This window comes from Diabrotica undecimpunctata, chromosome 9 (genome assembly GCF_040954645.1).
Source record: "Diabrotica undecimpunctata isolate CICGRU chromosome 9, icDiaUnde3, whole genome shotgun sequence".
Classification (NCBI taxonomy): domain Eukaryota; kingdom Metazoa; phylum Arthropoda; class Insecta; order Coleoptera; family Chrysomelidae; genus Diabrotica; species Diabrotica undecimpunctata.
This window is the reverse complement of record NC_092811.1, coordinates 78,913,014-78,934,573: the sequence shown is the minus strand read 5'-3', so window position 1 is coordinate 78,934,573 and position 21,560 is coordinate 78,913,014. Positions and strand designations below refer to the sequence as shown.

General features: G+C 32.6%; 1 protein-coding gene across 1 annotated transcript in view; it reads right to left on the bottom strand.

The window, feature by feature from the left end:
- Positions 1–21,560, bottom strand: part of Picot (putative inorganic phosphate cotransporter protein picot) — a 218,289-nt gene that overhangs the window by 195,820 nt on the left and 909 nt on the right. The gene's annotated exons all lie outside the window — the stretch shown is intronic.

The window sequence follows — 21,560 nt, the reverse complement described above, 5'->3', positions numbered from 1 at the left end:
AAATGACCATCTACAAAGATAAAAACCCTAAAGAGAAAGCAGTGGAATACAATAAACCTCTAGTTATAATATTTATCGATTTTCACAAAGCCTTTGACACAGTTGAGCTAAGCAAAATATTACAGGTGCTTAAAGAATGCAGGCTAGATTATAGATATACTAAATTCTTATACAAAATATACCTGCAGGCAACAACCACTGTCATATTACATAGTAACAGTAATCGCATAAAAATAGAACGGGAGGTTAGACAAGGAGACCCAATGTCACCTAAACTTTTTATTACGGTGCTAGAACATGCTTTTAAGAATTTGGATTGGATGACAAAGGGAATAAAAATAGATGGAGAATATCTAAACAACTTACGTTTCGCCGATGATATACTTATAATAGCTGAAAAACTAGGTATGGCAAGAGAGATGGTACAGGAACTCGTTGTGGCTACAGAAAGTGTAGGTTTAAATATAAATATCTCGAAAACAAAAATCATGACCAATTTGGTACCCAACCAGAACATCAGTATTGGTGGGAAAGAAATAGAACTCGTAGATAGATATAAATACCTGGGACATGAAATTATGATTGGCAGGGATAACCAGACTCATGAACTGAAGTGAAGAATCGGCCTTGGGTGGGCAGCATTTGGAAAACTGAGAGAAATTTTTAAAAGTGAGCTGTCCACATGCCTAAAGAGAAAGGTATTTGATCAGTGCGTCCTCCCAGTCTTAACGTACGGAGCAGAAACACTTACCTTAACAAAAGCAGCAGCTACCAAACTGAGAGTCACGCAGAGAAGAATGGAGCGGTCCATGTTAGGAATAACTCTGCGAGACAGAATAACCAACGAAGACATCAGGAGAAGAACCGGAGTAACTGACATCATCGAGAAGATAGCCAGACTAAAATGGAGATGGGCAGGACACATAGCCAGAATGACAGATGGGCGATGGACAAAGAGGTTATTGGAATGGAGGCCAAGGGAAGACAAGAGGAGCGTCGGTCGACCACCTACAAGATGGACTGACGATTTAAGAAGACTCAATAAAAACTGGATAAGAGCGGCGCAAGATAGACGGGGTTGGAAACATGAGGAAGAGGCCTATGTTCAGCAGTGGACTCTTGAGGCTGGATGATGATGATGATGATGACTCGGTACGATAGTTTAAGCCTATCTGTAAAAGAAGGTGGTATGGAAGAAGCCAAACGTTCGTGACAATATAAGAGCAAAAATAAAATATGACTTTTGCTTTCTGGAAACGTCTTGTGAAAAATCCTATCATCGGATCCAAACAACCAACGGACGGAAAAACAAACAAACGACGTTCTCAGAACGTACCTACCTTTCCTATATTCAGGACCCTGCTAGCTAAGATATTCAACTTTTTGCACAGTTATAACTACAGGTCATTGAAACAGTTCTATAATATAGTAGCAAGAAGCAGATGGAAAAACCCAAACACATGGATGTAACATAGCTTAATAACACTATATGGCGAAACAGACACATTAACACTGAGATGAAATCAAGAATTTATAAAGCCAGTGTAAGACCAATAATAACGTATGCCTCAGAAACAAGACCCGAGACAGCCATAACGCAGAGGTTACTGGAAACGGCATAGATGAGAGTACTGAGAAGAATTACAGGAAATACACTGAGAGATCGAAATAGAAGTGAAGGCATTAGAAGAAAATGTAACGTACAGTGTATAAATGAATGGACAAAAAATAGAAAAAAAAATGGAATAACCACATAAGCAGAATGAAGGAGACTCGTGCCGTAAAAATAGCAAGAGATAAGTCACCAATCGGTAGAAGAAGTACTCAAGGACGACCGCGCAAAAGATGGAGTGACAACCTTCCATAGAGGTATTAATCCGCCAATGAACAAGCAGCATTGCTTATAAAGAGGAAGAAGAAGAAGAAGAAAATTTTACTAAAACGAGATTGTTATATGCAAAGATAGTCATGGAGCGTCGGCATTTAACACATGTTCATATGGTAAGTGCTGTGAATTTGATTCAGCTTGGTGTTTCATAAGCTGACGTTACATGTCATTTTGATGTATCTCGGAGAGTGATTTCGCGATTGTGGCGTCGATATAAACAATTTGTTAATATCGTTGAAAGACATGGGGGTCGTTAACGTAAAACTACTCCTCGACATGATCGGTGTGGGGTAGGATTAGCTCCTCGAAATATGCATATAACTGCTCTTGAACTCTTAGAAAATACTCACAACATAACCGTGTGTGACCAAACTTTGAGAAATAATTTACATAAAACTTACCTGTGCTCCAGACGTCCATTCAGAGTTTCCATGTTACTTAATGGAAATAGTGGACTCAGATTAAGGTGGGTACAGGAACACGTGCAGGAAGGCTTACAAAAATAGAGTTTTGTATTGTTCACAGATGGAGCTAGGTTTTGTCTGTACTCTGATTACAGAAAAGTAAGAGTTTAAAGAGGAGACAAGGGAGACTCAAGAATTTACAGGATATTGATCCATACAGTGGTCTAGAAGTTTTAATGTGTGCTGGAATAATTTTTTATCATAGAACTGTTCCCGATTCTGTAAAAGGTATTTTAAATCAATCTCAATATATTGTTCGTATCTTAAGACCTGTTGTTTTTCCATTTTCAAATGCTGCAGGTCATGATTTGCGTTACTTACAGGATAATTCAAGGCTACATACTGCAGAAAAGTAAGAAATTGTTAGGACAATCGATAGATCCTAATCCCATCGATCATGTATGGGATATCCTTCAGAGACAGATTGATTCTCATCTGCATAATATTTATACTAGACAAAATCTTCAAGATTTTCTTAAACAAGAATGGATTAAATTGCTTCAAAACGAAGTTGTTAGTTTAATTTTTCTTTAACTTGGTGCACTTTTAAACTTTTCTTTGATTATTTCATGAAAAAGAATTCATAGTACAGTAAAATTAAGCTGATTTTATTGCTGACTAATTAGGCATTATAACGGTATGTTACTTTTTAAAATCCAATCAAAATTGATGTGTTTATGAGAAAAAAACTTTGTGTTCCTTAGACATTTTTGATATGTTTATCTAGAAAACCGTTAAACTGAAAGATCGAATAAAGAACTACTTAATTTGTCGGCTTTGACACCATCCATCAGTGTCTTAAGGATTAAGGTTTAATTCAAACCTCAAGTAAATCAGTATTGTCCTTTGTTTACCGTTATGTCAATGATGGCAATAAGAATAATTTTTCCCATCAATTAATTTGTTATAAGCTATATAAAATTGTATTTTTATTGTAATTATTTTAAATTACATTGAGTTTCCCGGTCATGTCGGTTGTAATAAATATCTTGGATAGTGTTTTCACTGAATCTCGTCGCGGTTAGGGGGTTCTACTTGCGTCAAACAAAATTTGACGAAAATATCGTGGTCGTTATATTGAGGAAAATAAATATCAATAATCATGTATATACGTCAACATCATTTTCTCTATATTTACCTAAGATCAGAAGTCGGCTTTCCTAATTATGTTTCTCCATAAGTATATAATTGATTAAAGTATATATGAATCGCTAACTGCGGAAAGGCATCATGTCCAATATGTACGAATTTTGTGTATTTTATTAAAATCGTTTTCAGTAGCAAAACGCAACGTTTACTACAAAAAAGAAACACGTCCGCATATTAGTATTGGCATGGCAACGCTTTCAATATTCTATTTACTGCAGAAAGGAAACTAGTCCAGGACCAGTTTTCTTTCTGCGGTAAACAGTTGCGGCCTTAGAACTGCGTGGCAAATATTCGAACTATCCTCACAGCTGAGTTTAGTCAGACAATATTGTGCTTTGTTTATTGATGATTGTTGTCGTCTTTACTGTGGTTAATAATTAGATTAGATTAAGTGGTTCAGATGAGGAATGGTGTGTAAACAAGAAAATAAAAGGTTTTACGAATGATGACAAATATAAAAGGAACATAATAAAGAAGTCTAAAGTAGTTGGACAAGAACACGTAAAATGGGTTGGAAAAACTGTACCAGCTAAAAAACCAGGCTCAATTTTTTGCAGGCAAATATTGTTTTATTCATTGTTGTTAATTTGTAAATTTTGGTTTAAATACCATTTAACTGATAATTTAATCTTGTATGTATTTGGAAGTAATAGTAAGCTACTAAAGCCTAACCTTAAAGTCATTTACTTATCTCCAATATCTTTTTCACTGAATTACTGTTACAATAAAGTCTTTTGTTGTTTTACAATTGCCTTGAAGTTTTCACTGAAAAATATATGATTGAAATATCCGCCAAACTACATAATATGACAACCAAACGGAACAGGACATTTACACCCAATCTGTTATGGAAATTAGTTAGATTGCAAGGGAAAGACCCATGTCTAGTTCGTCAATCGTGAAACCCAAGGCTTTCAGTGTAATTTATTATGTAGCACACAATGGAAAACGTACAAAAGTATGTAAAAATGGATTTATAAAAACCTATGGATACACTGCAAAGCAGTGTTACCGTTTGTCCCATCTATTGCAACTAAATGAATCACCAACTGACAACAGAGGAAAAACGTTTCAGAAAATTCAATACATGGGTCCGCACTGTGTAAGTTAAGAGTCCATGTAGAATCACTCTCCACCAAAGTACATTACAACACAGAAAAAAAAGAAAGTATTTTTCAGCTAATATATATTTAAAAATCATGTACGACATGTTCATTAAAAAAGAACATAGTTTCCTTATTTTAACAATAGGAACTGAGAGAAGGCTCTCCTAAAAGTTCTTTTGGACATATTTCAAGGAAAACTACCCTTCTATTGGCTTTGCCCAACCAGTTAAAGATGCATGTGTTACATGTGAGGAACTAAATTTAAAAATAAAAAGTCCTGTTTTGAATGTGTCCACGCAGTGTCAGTAAGCCTGAAGAAAATGTTGGCTGCATAGATTTTATGGCCAACATATCTCTACCTTGTATTCCTATCCAAGATACCTATTACCTTAGACAGCTCCCTGTAAACGTCTTTGGTGTGCGTAATCTCGTGACACGGGAATGTACAATTTTTATCTATCATGAAGGTGAAGGGAGTAAAGACTCAAACGAAGTTTGTACTATGTTATATTGGTACGTAAAAAACCAAATTGGCAGTGGTGTAAAAAACTTTTATCTGCTTGGGGACAACTGCGCGGGCCATAATAAAAATAATACTGTGATTTGCATGATAATGTACGTGTGAGATAAAAAAGTTTAATGAAGTCAAACTAACCTTTCCTGTTAGGGGCCATTCGTTTATGCCAAATGATAGAGATTTTGGCATCATCAAAAGAAAATTAAAGCAATAAGAACGATATTATACTATTAATGAGGCTGAAGAGCTTATAATGAAAAAAAAAACCTGCCTACGTGATTATTCGTATGGCAAAAATGTCCCAAGAAACCAAAAAGGGAGGCTTTTGCCGTATCACAATACAAAGAAATGACTTTTTCATCAAAGAATCCTAACACGGTTCAATGTAAGATGAACATCGGCGGCTTCATAATGGATGAATTCAAACTACGGAATGCAGTACAGCCAATTTAGGCTCCTACTAGAAGAGCATATTCAACTGTACTTCTAATTAACAACAAGAAAGTGGAAGACATGAAGAAAACATTGGTATACATCCCGGAAGAAAAAATGAATTTTTGGAATCCGATTTTTTCATGGTCAATTATACCGGCATTTACAGAAGAAAACTAAAAACTTGAACTGAAATTTAATTCAAAGTTTTAATTTAGGATTTAATTGCTTTATGTCATGTATAGGACATGATTTTATTTCATTAAAATTAATTATCATAAAATATTCTGTTTGTATGTTGATTGTTTTCCTTAGAACTTCTTAAAGTTTCTTGTTTACGACAGTAAGAGAACATGTCCTTAATACAAATAAATTTCTACCCTCTCCTCTTAAAATATTTAAAAATTGTATAACTATCATATCAATTTTATGACCTGTATGAAGATGTTGTTGACCTAGAGCTGAAATTGAATTGGAATTGGGAACAGAAATGAAAGAATAGTACCTATATATAATCGGGGGCAGACTGCACAAGAAATTTTATAAACTTTGGAATGTTCATTTGGAATGCTGTCTTTAATTGATCGAACAAGAGATGAAAATTTTTGTTGGAGGGTAAATATTGTCTTTCTTTATTCGTCTTGATTTAAGAATGTTGTCGATTTTGTCAGTAACACCTTTGATGTAAGGAAGAAAAGCGTTCGTATAATGAGGCTTTGAGTCTTTAGGTTGAGATTGAGTGGGTGATTGATGTATCTGGATGCTCGTATTGATGTGATTTTATCGGTAATCCTTTTGGATGGGGGCTTGTTTTAAACTAAAAAGCTCAGCGTGTCTACTTGCATCATTACAAAGGCGTATCGTTCTGGATATATATATATATATATATATATATATATATATATATATATATATATATATATATATATATTTATTTATATTGTCTTAAAAATGATTTTGAAGTAAAATTCTTCGAGCTCTTGGAAATTGTATTTACTTTTCCAAGACTTATGTTTTTATACTCTCCTGTTTATTCGATTTCATCGATAAATCGTACCATTGGTCCGAATTACAAAGATATTAATTTTGAAGTGGTTTTTGTTACACACTAAGAGGTGAAAAATGAACAGTTCTAAAACAAAAACTTGAGTTTCCAAAAGAGGAACAATACTCTATCTTGTGTAACTGTGCAGAAAAAACTTGCTACAGTAATGTCAACTTTTGGCACACTAATGCCATATTTCAATTATTGTGAGAAAATAAGTTTTTTGACATAAAACTATGCAAAAAATTACGTTTTGTGAAGTGTTTGTAGAAGTAGATTCACCCGATATGAAACTTTAGTAAAATTTATTATTTATACTCACATAAGTGATATAATAAATATTTTAACGATCGAAGCTTTAATGAATAAAATGAGTGCTATTAAAAATTTTATATAACTAAGGAAATACGTGACAAAACATTTTAGTTCCTATAATTACATTTAAATTATTTTTAATGTCATCCGCAACTAAAAAGATTCTAATAGGCTTGTGGAATTGTCCTACAGAAATACTATAAAAGGTTTATTCATAATTTTTATATAAATAAAATGTATCAAATTCATGCGTTTCTATATAACTTTTACTATTTTTATTGGAAACTACTTTGGTAGTTTCGTATGTTTTGTATTTTGAGAGCATTTTGCGAAGGAGAAATCGATACATTAAAATAAATTTATTTTAAGGTGCCACAAGAAAATAGCTTCAGAAAAATATATATTTTTGTTCCCGAAGTTGTTATGATTTAACTAAAATAGACAATATGGAATTAAAAATTTTCATTGAGACAGCAATCTTACCTTTATGTAAAATAATAATGAATGAAGTATTAAAAATATTTTTTTATTGAATAAAAGTAAACGACCGAAATCACTGTGATACTTTCTATACAAGGTTTCTATATAAGGTGCGTTACGTACAAGTGGTCAATACCAACTTTCTTATGTCAAGTACAATACCCTGTACGTTATTCAATTTTTTTAAGTCATAGAATATTCTACATATTATATTTTATGTACAATGTCCTATACCTATCTTTAACTGTTTTCGAAATATTAAGCGTCTTCCTATTCATTGCTGTTGAAATATTGATATCATCTAAACAAAACTTAACTATTAGGACTATATATCATTTACACTATGTTAAGGTTGGTACAATGTAAACTGTCGATTGTATTTATTTTTGGAACAAAATAAACTCAGTCTTAACTGTATACTCTACTGGTTTGTTTCATTTAAAAGTTTTAACAGGTTATGGTGGACCAGGCTAATTTTTCCGTTGGTAAATAGATAAACGTTGGATACTAGTGAGTGTTAAGGTTCAAGATGGCAGTGAATTACATGTCTACAGTGCCAAAGTTGTTAGGCCGTGAAAATTACGATGATTGGGCTATCGCAGTGCAAAATTATCTTGTTCTAGAAGGTTTGTCTACGTGTTTAGACGAAACTGAAATCGAAGTAGACAAACAAGAAAAAGCTAAATCCAAGTTGGTTCTTTTGCTGGATCCATCGTTATATATACATATAAAAAAAGCAAAAACCGCGAAAGAAATTTGGGACGCTTTAAAAAAGTTGTTTCGTGACTCGGGGTAAGTGAGAAAAATTAGTTTATTAAGAAGTCTAATTTCAACGCGATCGGAAGATTGCAGGTCAATGGCAAGTTATGTGAACCAAATAGTTGAAAAAGGATAAAAATTAAGAGGAACTGGTTTTAAAATTGACGATGAGTGGATAGGTGCGAAATGTTTTGGCGGGATTTCTACCGATTCAATCAAAACAAAAACTGGTGACACAAAAATTCAATCACGAAAGTGATGACGGCGTAAATGATACGAGAGATAAAGATCTGTCAAAAATCAGATGTTATTATTGTAAACAAATGGGACATTATAAAAATAAATGTCCAAAATTGAAAACATCCGAAAAACATGTGTTTAGTGCGGCGTTTCTCAATGGAGACTTTAAGAGAACTGAGTGGTATGTGGACTCGAGAGGTAGTGTTCATTTAACGCCAAATGAAGACTGGATTAATAACAAAAGTGTAAGTGATACATGTGATATTATAGTTGCTAACAAGAACATAGCCAAAGTAAAGTGTTCATGTGATTTGGATTTAACAACTGTTTTATATGTCAGCAAATTAATAGAGAGTGGAAATTCAATTAAATTTGAAAATCATTGTTGCAAAATATTTAACAAAAATTCTGAACTAATCGCAAAAGCTGACTTGATAAATGGTGTGTACAAATTGAATATTAAGGTTAATAAAGATTTTGAAAATTGTTTATTTGTCAATGGCGAAACATGGCATAGACTGTTAACCCATATACATAAACAGTGTTTATTTAAATAAAATGAAAGATGGAACAGTAGATGGACTGAATGTGATTGGGGATATTGACATCAAAAAACAAAACTGTATAGTTTCTTATGAGGGCAAACAAACACAATTACCGTTTACACAGCAAGGTCACAAAGCCAGTAGTTTATTGGAGATTATATAGACCGATGTATGTGGACTTATGGAGAACAGATCATCAGGTGGCTCCAAATCTTTTGTTACTGTCGTAGACAATTTTAGTAAAATGGTTTTCATTTATTTTATTAAAACAAAAAGTGAAGTTTTTAATTGTTTTAAGAATATTAAAAGTAGGGTTGAAAAGCAGAAGGGTGTTCATATAAAAACTCTGTGAAGTGACAATGATGGAGAATTTTGTTCAAAAGAATTTGGAAGATATTTAAGTCTAAACGGTATTATACATCAAAAACCCAATCCCCACACTCCTGAACAAAATGGAGTATCTGACGTTTGAATAGGACACTTGTAGAAAAGGCAAAGTGTCTTTTATTTGATGCCAATCTTAAGAATGTTTTTTGGACTGAAGCTGTAAACACAGCTGTTTACTTAAAAACTATATCTTTGGCATCCAGTTTAAACAAAACACCGTTTGAAATGTGGACAATTAGTAAACCTGATGTTAGTGGCCTTTGAATATTTGGCAGCAATGCGATGGTACATGTTCCAAAAGAAAAACGGTCAAAGTGGAAGAAAAAGACTATTTTGCACATTTTAGTAGGGTATGCTGAAAATACCAAAGGATACATGGTGTATAATCAAGAAATTATAGTAAGCAGAGATGTACAAATTATGTAAGACACAAAAAATTTGAAGTGATTTAAAAGATGAACATGGGGCAAAAGAAATTCTAGTTTCAGTGGGGAACAAAACAAAGATAATGTTGAAACTGAGTCTAGATAATAATAATATTTTTAGTGGCCAATAATCTAGCTACTATGAAGAAGATAACTTAAGTGATAAATACTTTAAAGTGCCCAATTTACCTGAAACATTAGAAGAAGTACACAGAAAGTCAGAACGAGTAAGGAAAAGAAAAGACTTTAGTAAATATGTTACATATATGTGTGCGGAGACAAGTGACATAGATGATGTATCGTTAACAGTCTTGGAGGCATTACAACGTCCTGATGGAGCAAAGTGGAGAGAAGCCATTATGGATGAAATCCAATCTTTCCGTGACAACAATGCATTTGATGTGGTAGATGTGTCGGAAAATGGTAGTGTAATCGATAATAAGTGGGTGTTTAGTTAAAGTGGAATAGCGAAAATAAAGTTACATATCGCGAAAGATTGGTTTCTAGGGGTTTTATTCAAAGAGGATATATAGAATATACAAAAACTTTTGCTCCAGTAATAAGACATTCTTCTTTAAGGTTGCTTTTTTCACTTTCAGTAAAATTAGGTTTGGATATTTTTTAAGATATTAAAACATTTTATGGGCTTAAGTCGTCTTCTCGGGCCTGGAATTATGAAGTAAATAATGTTTTGGAAAATATTAATTCTACTAAACCAAAACATGAACCTTATATCTACTCGTCTATAAAACGAGTAAATAATAAAATAACAGTTGTAGCCGTATATGTAAATGATTTTTTTTGTGTTCTCAAATGATGAAAGTGAAACAAGTAGACTAAAAATAAGCTGAAAAATAAATTTGTTATTAAAGATTTGGGTAGAATTAAGGAATCTTTAGGTATGCAAATAGATTTAGATCCAAATAAAGGTTATATTGTTTTGAATCAGAAAAACTATATCAGTTCTATGGGTCAGTTTCATGAGTCAATTTAATCATTTAATATATAATAAACCTCATTGGAAATGTTCAAAAAGAGTATTGAGGTATTTAAAAGACAATATTAATTATTTTCTGATTTACTAAAAAGATAATTCAGAATTGCAAGGCTTTGTAGATGCAGATTGGGCAAGCAATACATTAGATCAAAGATCCTTTACTGGATATGTATTTAAATTTTGTGGCTTTGCAATATTTTGGCAAAGGGCAAAACAAGGAACAGTAGCCTTATCTAGCTGCGAGGCAGAATATATGGCCTTGTCAAAGACTGCTAAAGATTCTGTTTTTCTTAGGGGTTTAAGTGATTTAATTGAAAAAACTGAATGTATTACTTTATTTAATGATAATCAAAGTGCATTAAACTTATCAGCAAATCCTATTTATTATAAAAAAAGTAAGCATATTGATATAAGATATCATTTTTAAGAGACCTAATATCTGACACGATCATTAATGTAAAATATATGCCTACTGATGTTATGCCAGCTGATGTGTTGACTAAAGGTTTAGTAGCTGAAAAAGTGCACAGATTGTTGATATACTGAACCTATAAATTTTGTTTTATTGATAAGTGGGGGTGCTGAAATATTGATATCAACTAAACAAAATTTAAATATTAGGGCTATATGTCATTTACAGTAAATTAAGGTTGGTACAATGTGAACTGTCAAATTGTATTTATTTTTGGAATAAAATAAAGTCAGTCTTAACTGTATACCTACTCTACTGGTTCATTTCATTTAAAAGTTTTAACAATTGCAAAATTTGGTACAACACATTCATTGCTTATTTTTCATGTAGGTCTTGATAATGACAAAGTAAGCAATTACTATTTCAGCGTTCCTTTTTACTGTTATAAAATAATAAAAGTATTTTTTATAATTGTTTTGTTTATTTTAGTCTAAAACGCCTTATAGTTGGAACAGTCCATTTATGCGAAAAGGAGAGTCCGTTTCACAACATGTAAACTTTTTAATTTAATTAAAATCTATAACAAGGATATTAACTATGAGAATTTTATGTACTTTTGAATGTACAGAAAATTATTAAAATAAATAAATAAACTTTGTTAATTGATGATTGTAAAACAAATCGTAAAATAAATAAATAATTAAAGTACTTTATTCAATTTTAAAAATATTATTTAAAATTATTTGATGAATATTTAGCACTTCTCTTAAAAATAATGTCAGACCAACTATCCTAATCCAGTAAAACCACAAAATCCAAGAAATATGGTATGATATACTTACTGCAATACGGGACACTACCCCATTACCAAATCGATGTTCAGCAGTACCTCAACCGAATATTTCCAAATCGGTGAATCGGAAGGCGAGGATCGATGGGGTGACAACACGAATGGCTAATCTGACGCCATTAGACTTTTTCTGATAGGGATATGTGAAAAATATTGTGTACAAAACTAAATCCCTAGACTTTGTTGATTTAAAAAGACGAATAACGCTTGAGATTGGATCGGTCACGACCGAGATGTTGAGTAATATTAAAAGAAATTTCTATTTAAGATTAGGATGTTGATATTTCCTACATTGACATTAATGTATTTTCTTTGTTTTCGTACATTATCAAGAAATAAACACTATCACTAAAATTAGTTTTTCAGTGTGTTGTAGCAAATTTATAGTATAAATCTAAAAACACTTCATATTTCCAAAACAGTTACAGATAGATATAGAATATTGTACATCAAATATGTCAAGAATATTCTATAACATCTAAAAATTAAATAATATTGTTACGCTAAATATGACTCATATTTAACCTGTATACATTTTATTATTCAAGGATCTTCTCGTGGGTTCTACGAGCCGCTATAAAACCGGTCTTATCCCATGCCATTCGAGACAGTTCAGGGGTCAGCAAAGGTCAACATCCGTCAGCTTCGAAGGGATTCCATAACAACGGTTAATAAATATATATAGAGAAATTCCCATTGTGTGAGCCGGTCTGAATAATAATATCGAGTCGAGTTTTGAAATGTAACGTGCGTATTGTCGGGAATATAAATTGTAATAGATGTTGTAAATAAATTATATAATTATAGTGTGAAATAAATTAGTGTAATATTGTACAAATAAAGACTTTAATAAACTAAGTGTTAGAATACTTTATAATAAATAAAATTTATAAATTAGACTAATAACCTCACTTCAATATACGTATTGTTGTATTTGAAATAAGAAAGTTGGTATTGGCCACTGTTACATGACACACCCCGTATAAAAATTTTTTATTGCAAAATATGCGCAACCAAAAATACCTACCAATCGACGTGCTCAAACGTTTTTTCCAGATACGCCCCGATTTATTAATTATCGAATTTATTCCATTTGGCTTTTCCACTCTGTAGAATAACTCGAGTACTAAATAATTTTGAAATTATCATTAATCCAGAAAACCGCAAAGAATGACAGCTTAATATTATTGGAAGACTCTTTAAGTTGGGATTTTACGATAGGTATACCAATGATAAACAATATATTTTTCTATATATTTCGTCCTCCTTCTGAAATTGCTTTCTTCTGGCATGTTAAGTTAGGTGAAATTAAACCAAATCGTTGGTGAATCGAATATACAGAACATTAACTAAATTAAAGAAGTACCAAACTACCAAAAAAGAACATTAACGCATACTACAGCAGGTAATCAAATCTATAAGCTTCAAAAGTACACAAATTCTGGCTCACACATTCGACCAATTTGCAGCAGAAGGGGTCCCCTTGCAGCAAACTACCTGAAAGCTTTCTAGAAATAATACAACCATCGGCACTTAAGACAAACACTTTTATAAAGAACTCACATTTTTTGCAGAAACTATCAAAAACAGATTACAATACGTCAGTTTTAATATTATCATCCTGTTCAGTAATGTGCCTCTGGCAAAAGCTTAAAAATAATAGGAATCAAACTACAGAATTATAATAAGTATATTGAAGAACAAAACTAAATGTATCAGCTATAATGGAGCTATTAACACTGACAACACCTATTTTCAATTAGACAACAATTTTATCAAGGTTCTTTCATCAATCAACTTTCTTGTGGCATGTCTATTTTAAATATTATGTCTACATGGGATTAAGCTACAATTATTGTTTGTAACGCATAATAAATTACATTTTTAACTAACTAATGTTTGAAGTTTCGATTTCCACTCCAGAAATCATTTTCAAAAAGGAATATTATAAAAATTCTGGAAATGTTTAACCATTGTTATTGGACATGTCATTTAAAAATTGATTTGCGTGACCTCAATCTTGTAGGCAATATCATGTAATGGCTGAACAAAATTTGAAGGTGGTGTTTTAATCCTAGTAGTTTCTTGCTTTAGGTATTTTGTGTTATATGTTTTTGTATAAAAATTGTATCGTCATTAAGGTTAAGTAACGTAAATTGAGCAGAAATAGATGTATTCTGTGTTGCATATGGGTTTTGCGTAAGATTGTAGATGATCGACCTCCTATTACTCTCCCATTGTTGGTATATTCTTGTTATTGATTTCTTCATGGAGTATTGGCAACCAAAGCCTGCTACATTTTGCTGATGGGCTTGCTACACATTTTTCTTCTTGAGTAGGATGAGGGCTGCTTCTTTGCTTTTCTATTGTCATGTCATTTCTTTCTCGTTTATCGATGCATCTTTTCATTGTGGTCTGTGCTCGTTGTCTCGTGCAAGTTGCATATCTGAGATATCTCGGAGTCTCTGTTCTCGATGTATGTTTTATGCTTGTTTATCCTGACACTTAGTGGTCTTGGGTACGCAGGGTTCACAGGGTATTTTATAGATACAATTTTTTGATCTTGTTGTTGTTGGATTTGGTTTTGAACAAGATAGATCTCAATGTGCTGATTGTTATGAATGTTGTTGTGATATTGTACTGTTTTTCTGATAAGCCCTTTACATATGGTATTGTTGTCATCTTTGAGTACCTTTTTGTGGGTGCTTCTGGATTGTTTGTGGTGTTATGTTGTTTTCTTTTTTCAATCTCGTGAAATTCATTGTTTATAAATGACAATGTGTAGTCATTTTTAGTCAGAACCTTTGTTAGCAGGTTTTTCCTGAAATGCATTTTTATTAGAGCAGGTGCTTCGAGCTCTATTGTATAGGGATTTAATAATTCCTTTTTGGATGTTGACGTTATAGTTGGAGAGATAATTTGAATATCTGTTGGTGTGGGTTGCTTTTCTGCAGACTTTGGTTGCATATCCTATGTCTTCTTTTGTGATTATTATGCCCAGAAAAGGAACCGAGTTATTGTTTTTTTATTCCATGGTGAATTTTATCGATTCTCCTTTATTGTTGATGTTCATCAGAAATTTATTCAATGCTTCTAGTCCAAGAAGCCAAATAAAGGATCTACATATCTCCACCATGTTATAGGTTGCGTCTTGTTTCTCTACAATGTTCGAAATCCTACGTCATGGAGTTAAAGAGATCAAGAAGTAATACCATATATGAAAGTATATCAGTATACAAAAACTTGATAGATAGATATACGCCCTGTCAAGAAAAGAGCAAAGTATGAAAACTAAATTCTAGAATATTATAGCAAAAATAAATAAGAACGCGACGTTCTGGAGTTTTATCAAAAATATGAAGATGACATATCTTATATAATAAATTTAAATGACAGAATTCTTAACATGTGTTAAGCTGAGTAAAATTAATATTCATTTAAGCAGTTCAGTGAAATGATTTAAACATATGAAAACAAAGAAAAGAAACAAAGATGTTCGAACTGTAACAAAATATTAAAGAAATAAAAAAATGATAAAATGCCTGGACTTGAACAGCATAGCTGGACAACAATGACTTAATGTTAATAAAAATATGTGTCAAAAATTAAATGTAGATAATTTATACTTATTTTAAGCATTAGGAATGATTCAATGTAATAAATCCATTATTCTCGAGAACTTAAACACAAAACCTACTATAGGTGACTGGTAACAAACAGGACAATAACTCAATAGACTAGAATTAGAAACTCTAAAGCTAAAAGAACGCACTTGGCTCATTTAATAATACTACAGATTATAATGTCCTACTTACTAACCTCTCACTAAGATAATAGTTTTAGAAAAATCATTAAAATTTTTAGCAAACAAACCCGTAAAATTTTCCGCCGAAAATATAACTTAGAATCACTTAGAGTAGCAGCTCTACACTAACAAATTATAGAACAAAAACAGAAAATTTTACTCTCTATAGGTACAAGAGAAGCAACTCAGAAAGCTATACAAAGACAAAAAATGAAGAATATCCGTTTACAAAATAGAGAAATATCATGGTTGGTGATGTAAGTCAAAATCTACGGCTAGAGGCTGTCTGTTATAAACCGGTCAAAATATATCCAGTTAAGTAGCAGTATCAGATTGTATGTGTCTAGTGATACATCTAGAATACATGTTCTTGATAGTGTTGGATATGTTTGTAGCGTAAAATCTAGTGCTCTGAAGCCATGCAAAATATGGTTGACCACTTCTGGTTTTATGCTATGGAGTCTGTAGCTTAACCCTATGTAGGTGTCCCTTGACTGGCGCATATAGAGTAAGGAAACCTGTTATGATTTTAAACTAATTCCTGTTTATCATCCTCAATACTTTAGCCCAATTAGCACATATCTGTCCAATATTTATTTTTCAAGTGTTTGAGTGGACAAATACAAACTAATAACCTGCCTGTGACTTATTTTTGGATTTATTTTATTAAAAACATTTTTATGTTGCAAGATTTAATTACTTTCGTATCGCGAAACTTTTTGGTAATTGGTAAGCAAAAAAAAAATAAATTAGGCAACCTTTGGAGAGACAATTAAACATCCTTTAAAATAATGTACCATTTGAACCACTTTCTATATAAAACTGTAAGTCTTCTCATGAAAAATAAAATTGACATATCGTTTTGCATACATTTTTAATTTCACAAAATAGTCTAACGGGGTCAAATTGCACAACCTCGGCGGCCAGTTCAAATCATCTTCACGTGAGATGGTCATTCCCTTAAATCACTAGTGCAGAATATGCAGTGTGGTATGAGCTGTATGGCATGTAGTGCAATCTTATTGAAACCACTTGTAGTTGGTGCCCATATCATCAAATTCAGACAAAAAAAATTGATAATCATCAAACTATAGCGCACGCAATTGACAGTTATTACTTGGCCAACGAAATATACAGCCATTGTTGATCTCAAAGTCTCAACTTTACAGATTTTATACTAATAGGTGGTGCCCAAAGAAAAACCATTATATGTGACATTATTTTTAACTACATTCGGCGACATGAAGTATTTTCGTACCAAAAAATGATGAATGTTCTATTTGTATGGCTCAAAAAGTTGTAAATTTTGATAAAGCTGGGTACCAGCTACACCGAGATAAGAAAGTAGTAGCCAGAGACGAGAAAAGAAAAGATAAAAAAAGTGAGCAACATACAGGTGACAGAATGGACTAACATTCTGTGCGACTATGTCTTAAAGCAACAGCTTTACTTCTGTATTACAAAATAAAGTTGGTTGTCAACACCTTTAGTATACTTACCTAATGTAAAATCAGAAGATGCCTATTATTTTATTTGGATTGAAACCGAAGGTGGCATAGATTTAAATAAGTTGGCAAGTGCATTTATTGCTAAAGAGAGTAAATATTTTGGCTTAAATGAAGAGTTGAAATTTGCTATAGCGATGGATGCTGCAGTGAAAATACTAACACCTATTTAAAATAATTTGTTTAAATTTGTAATAAAGAAGTAAAATTTGTCAGACGTTACTAGAAAAGGGTCGATGAAAAGTTACACAAATGGAGACCGACTCGATGCATGCTACGATTGAAATAAAATTAAAAAATACAAAAATAAATGTGTCAGCTGATTACGTCGAGATGTGTATGTGTCTTAGCGCTAGACAAAATCCCAAACCTTACGTAGTAAAATATTTAACCCATGGCTTTTCAAATCTGCGATGTGTAAATACAATAAGAATTGTAGTAGGCGCGGCGCATCTTAACTGGCTTCCGAACTCTATAAAACCACTTTTATCCTACACTTTGGCTCCCAAACCCATACATGAACTGGCTCCCGCCCATTACAAAATTCCCAGTAATTGAATCTCCTTCTGAAACTTGGATTTTGAGGAAAAGAGGTATAATATGCATCAGAAATGAGAAATGTACACAGACTATACAGGTTGATGCCTTCTTGACACATTTTTACAAACTTAAAAGCAGATATACGTTTTTTCTGTAAAAGTATTTGATGTCCAATTAAATTTCTATTAAGACGTATTGGTTTTCGGTAGACTTTTTTAGTGATAAGAGAGTATATATCAAAATATTCTTAAAGATCATACAGATCGAATTTATAAAAAGTGTGAAATAGACAGAAGTGACGCTTAGTAGTTTGGATTTAGAAAGACCTTGGAAACAAGAGAGGCGTTGTTTGAGATTCAAACACTCACTAAAAAACGCCTCGATCGCCATAAAAAAATTTATCTCTGTTTCATCGCCTACTAGAAGGCTTTTGATAGAGTCCAGCATGAAAAATTGTATGAACTACAGAAAATGAACCTAGACGGAAAAACCGGTGTTCGAAAGGGTGTGTCATGTCTTCATTGCTCTTTAACTTGAACTCTAAATGCATATTCAAAGAAAATCCCCAGACGACCAATGGTCAAGGGGGAATAAATATTTGTTTTATCAAGAGAGCTATTCAGCAATTACTGTAATTTAATGCAATAAACATTTCTGAATCTAAATCTGAGAGAATAAATTTTCTCCCCATCTACACTCAGGTGCAAAAAAATCGATCCATGGGTATTATTTGCTGAAAAAAGAAAACGTTTGAAGATATTAGTTTTAAATCAGGTATATATGTAAAAGTATATGTTAGATTAAAATAATGTTTAAAGATTATACAAAAAAATCATTTATTTATAGAGACATACGCCAAAACTAAAAAATACAAGAATATTCAAAACTTTCTGAAATTAAGAAAAACATTGATAATAAATCAATATCTAGTGTTTCCCCCTCGGGCCCTTATAACAACCTGTACACGTCTAGGCACTGAGGTAATTAACCTCTGGATATCAAATTGATCCAATTGGTCCCATATTTCTTGAAGAGCCGCTGTAAGTTCAGCCAAGTTGTTTGGACGGGGTCTTCGTGCTCGAAGACGTCTTCCCATCATATCCCATAGATGTTCTATGGGATTGAGATCGGGACTGCAAGCTGGCCAGTTCATACGGACAATTTCCACCACCTCTATATATTGGTTGACGATTCTAGCACGGTGAGGACGCGCGTTGTCGTCCATAAAAATAAAATTAGGTGAAATGAAAGGAGCAAAAGGTACCACATGCTGATCTAAAATACTTGTTATGTATCTTGCAGCAGTCATATAACCTCTATCTACAATAACTAAATCAGTATGGGCTTCTGAACTGATACCAGCCTAAACCATAACGGAGCCTCCCCCCCCCCATAACTTATTCTTTCTGCAATATTACATTGAAAATATCGCTCTCCGTGTCTTCTCCAAACCCTTTCTCGGCCGTCTGGTGACCTTAGACAAAATCTGGACTCATCTGAGAACAATACATTGCCCCAATCTGCATCACTCCAGTTTTCCTGTTCTCTTGCAAAAGCAAGGCGAGCTCTGCGATGTTCTATGGATAGTATTGGGGATAGGGCTGGCCTTCTGGATAATAAATTACCTTTTACAACTCGTCGACGAACTGTCCATCTGCTTACATCCACATTTCTCACTTCGCTCAGACGATTTGCCAGTTTAACTGAAGTAAGATGCTGATTTCTCAAACATGATGAGACCAGAAATCGATCATCCCTTTCGGATGTTACCCTTCTACGACCTTATCTTGGTCTTCTTGTGAAGTTACCGGTGTCGCTAAAACGCCGAACTGCTCTTTGAACCGAAGATCGACTAACACCCAACATTTCAGCTGCATAATATTGGCTACGACCATCTTGAACTAAAGTCACCGCCCTTGCAGCATCTGTCGGAGTTAGAGACATTTAGGAAGGATAATTAAATAAAAATATAACACGTTTTGAAAATAAAATCACTAAGTACACTAGTATGGTTGTTGAATTAAAAACAACATTCAATAAATATCTACTTGCTTCAGACCCTTTTTGACAAAAACCTGAAATACCAATTTGTTTTAAGAAATATAAAAAGCAATATTAAAAATATTATTTTATTTCTCGTATACGAGGGTACACCTAAATTTACATACGTAATTTAATGTCTCTAAAATTATACAACTTCAAATAAATAAGAAATAAGGAATGGATCGATTTTTTTGCACCTGAGTATATAATAACTATCCGTTAACGATAATTTTAGAATTGTTTTGAACTAGATACAACATATTATCAATCAAATATCAGTTGTAGAAAATGTTTAGTATGAAATAACAATTTACATTAAATATAATTACAAAACATTCAATTTATGAGAATTAAATCAGAATGTTGAAGTCAAGTGTATGGTCCATGTGAGAATGAATTAAAGGTTAGAATATTATTAAAAGCTTATATTATTCTCCAAAAATAATTAAAATTAAAAAGCGCCGAAAGTTATATAAAAATAAACAGTAAATATATTAACAATATCAAGTATGCAGACGATACCGTTCTGATAGCAGAAAAAATAGAAGACAAAAATACAAAATATACTATAAATAGACAGAATTATAGACAGAGTTAAAGAGTTATAGACAGAGTTAATAATGCAAGTAAAGCAATGTGACTGACAATAAATCTTTAAAAAACTAAAGTAATTGCGATTAGCAAAACCGATGAAAATTGTCGTATTGCCCTAAATAACACTCAATTATAACAAGTTCACAAATTCAAATACTTATGAGTAGTACTAAACGATAAGTGGGATCCACATATAGAAGTATAAACACAAATAGAACAGGCTATAAAAAACATGCACAATAAATGGAAGCAAATTATCTATAACTGAAAACTAATCTTAGACATCCGAACTAGAGTTATTAAATGCTACGTTTGATCAGTCCTTCTGTATGGAATCGAAGTCTGGACATTAAAATTAAATATCATGAGACATTATCGCAGAATGTTTACCTAGGTTACATAATGAGAAATGACAAATATAATCTGCTACAAATAATAACTGAAGAGAAGATAGAATGCTGAAGTGGAATAGTCAGAAGAGCCATGCCATGGCAACTTGTGGAAATTATATTTAAAACTGTTTGCCACTAGCATGAGTTTTCCCTGTTCGCTTAAAATTTCAGCAGCTTGCATTTTCTACGACGATATGATCAAGTACAAGCAAGACGCAAAACTATCAGTACACTAATTTAAAATAAGTTTGCGGCGAAGGGTATACGAATTTAAAGAATGATGGAAAATCCAATTTTAACCTGGCCCTCCACCCCAATAATATCCATCGCCTACGTACCTAAATTTCCCAGAAATTCATCGGGAGCCAATTCACGTAAACCCTTTTATCGCTAGAGAGCTCGAGCTCATTACCTGCAAGCGGGAGCCAATTCATGTGCACCCAGTTGGCGACCCTTCAATAGTAGTAGGTGATAATTCAATCCCTTCGTTTTAATCAAGTTGGATCTAAGAGGAAAAATAACTAACAACGCATTAAAAATATAAAGACGACTGCTTATATATTTGTAAAATAGTCGGTAAATATATTCTATGCTTAGCCGCAGCATCCAATTCAAAAATCAGATTTAAACAATTAAAATCGAATACAGAATAATATTGATTTTTAGAAAA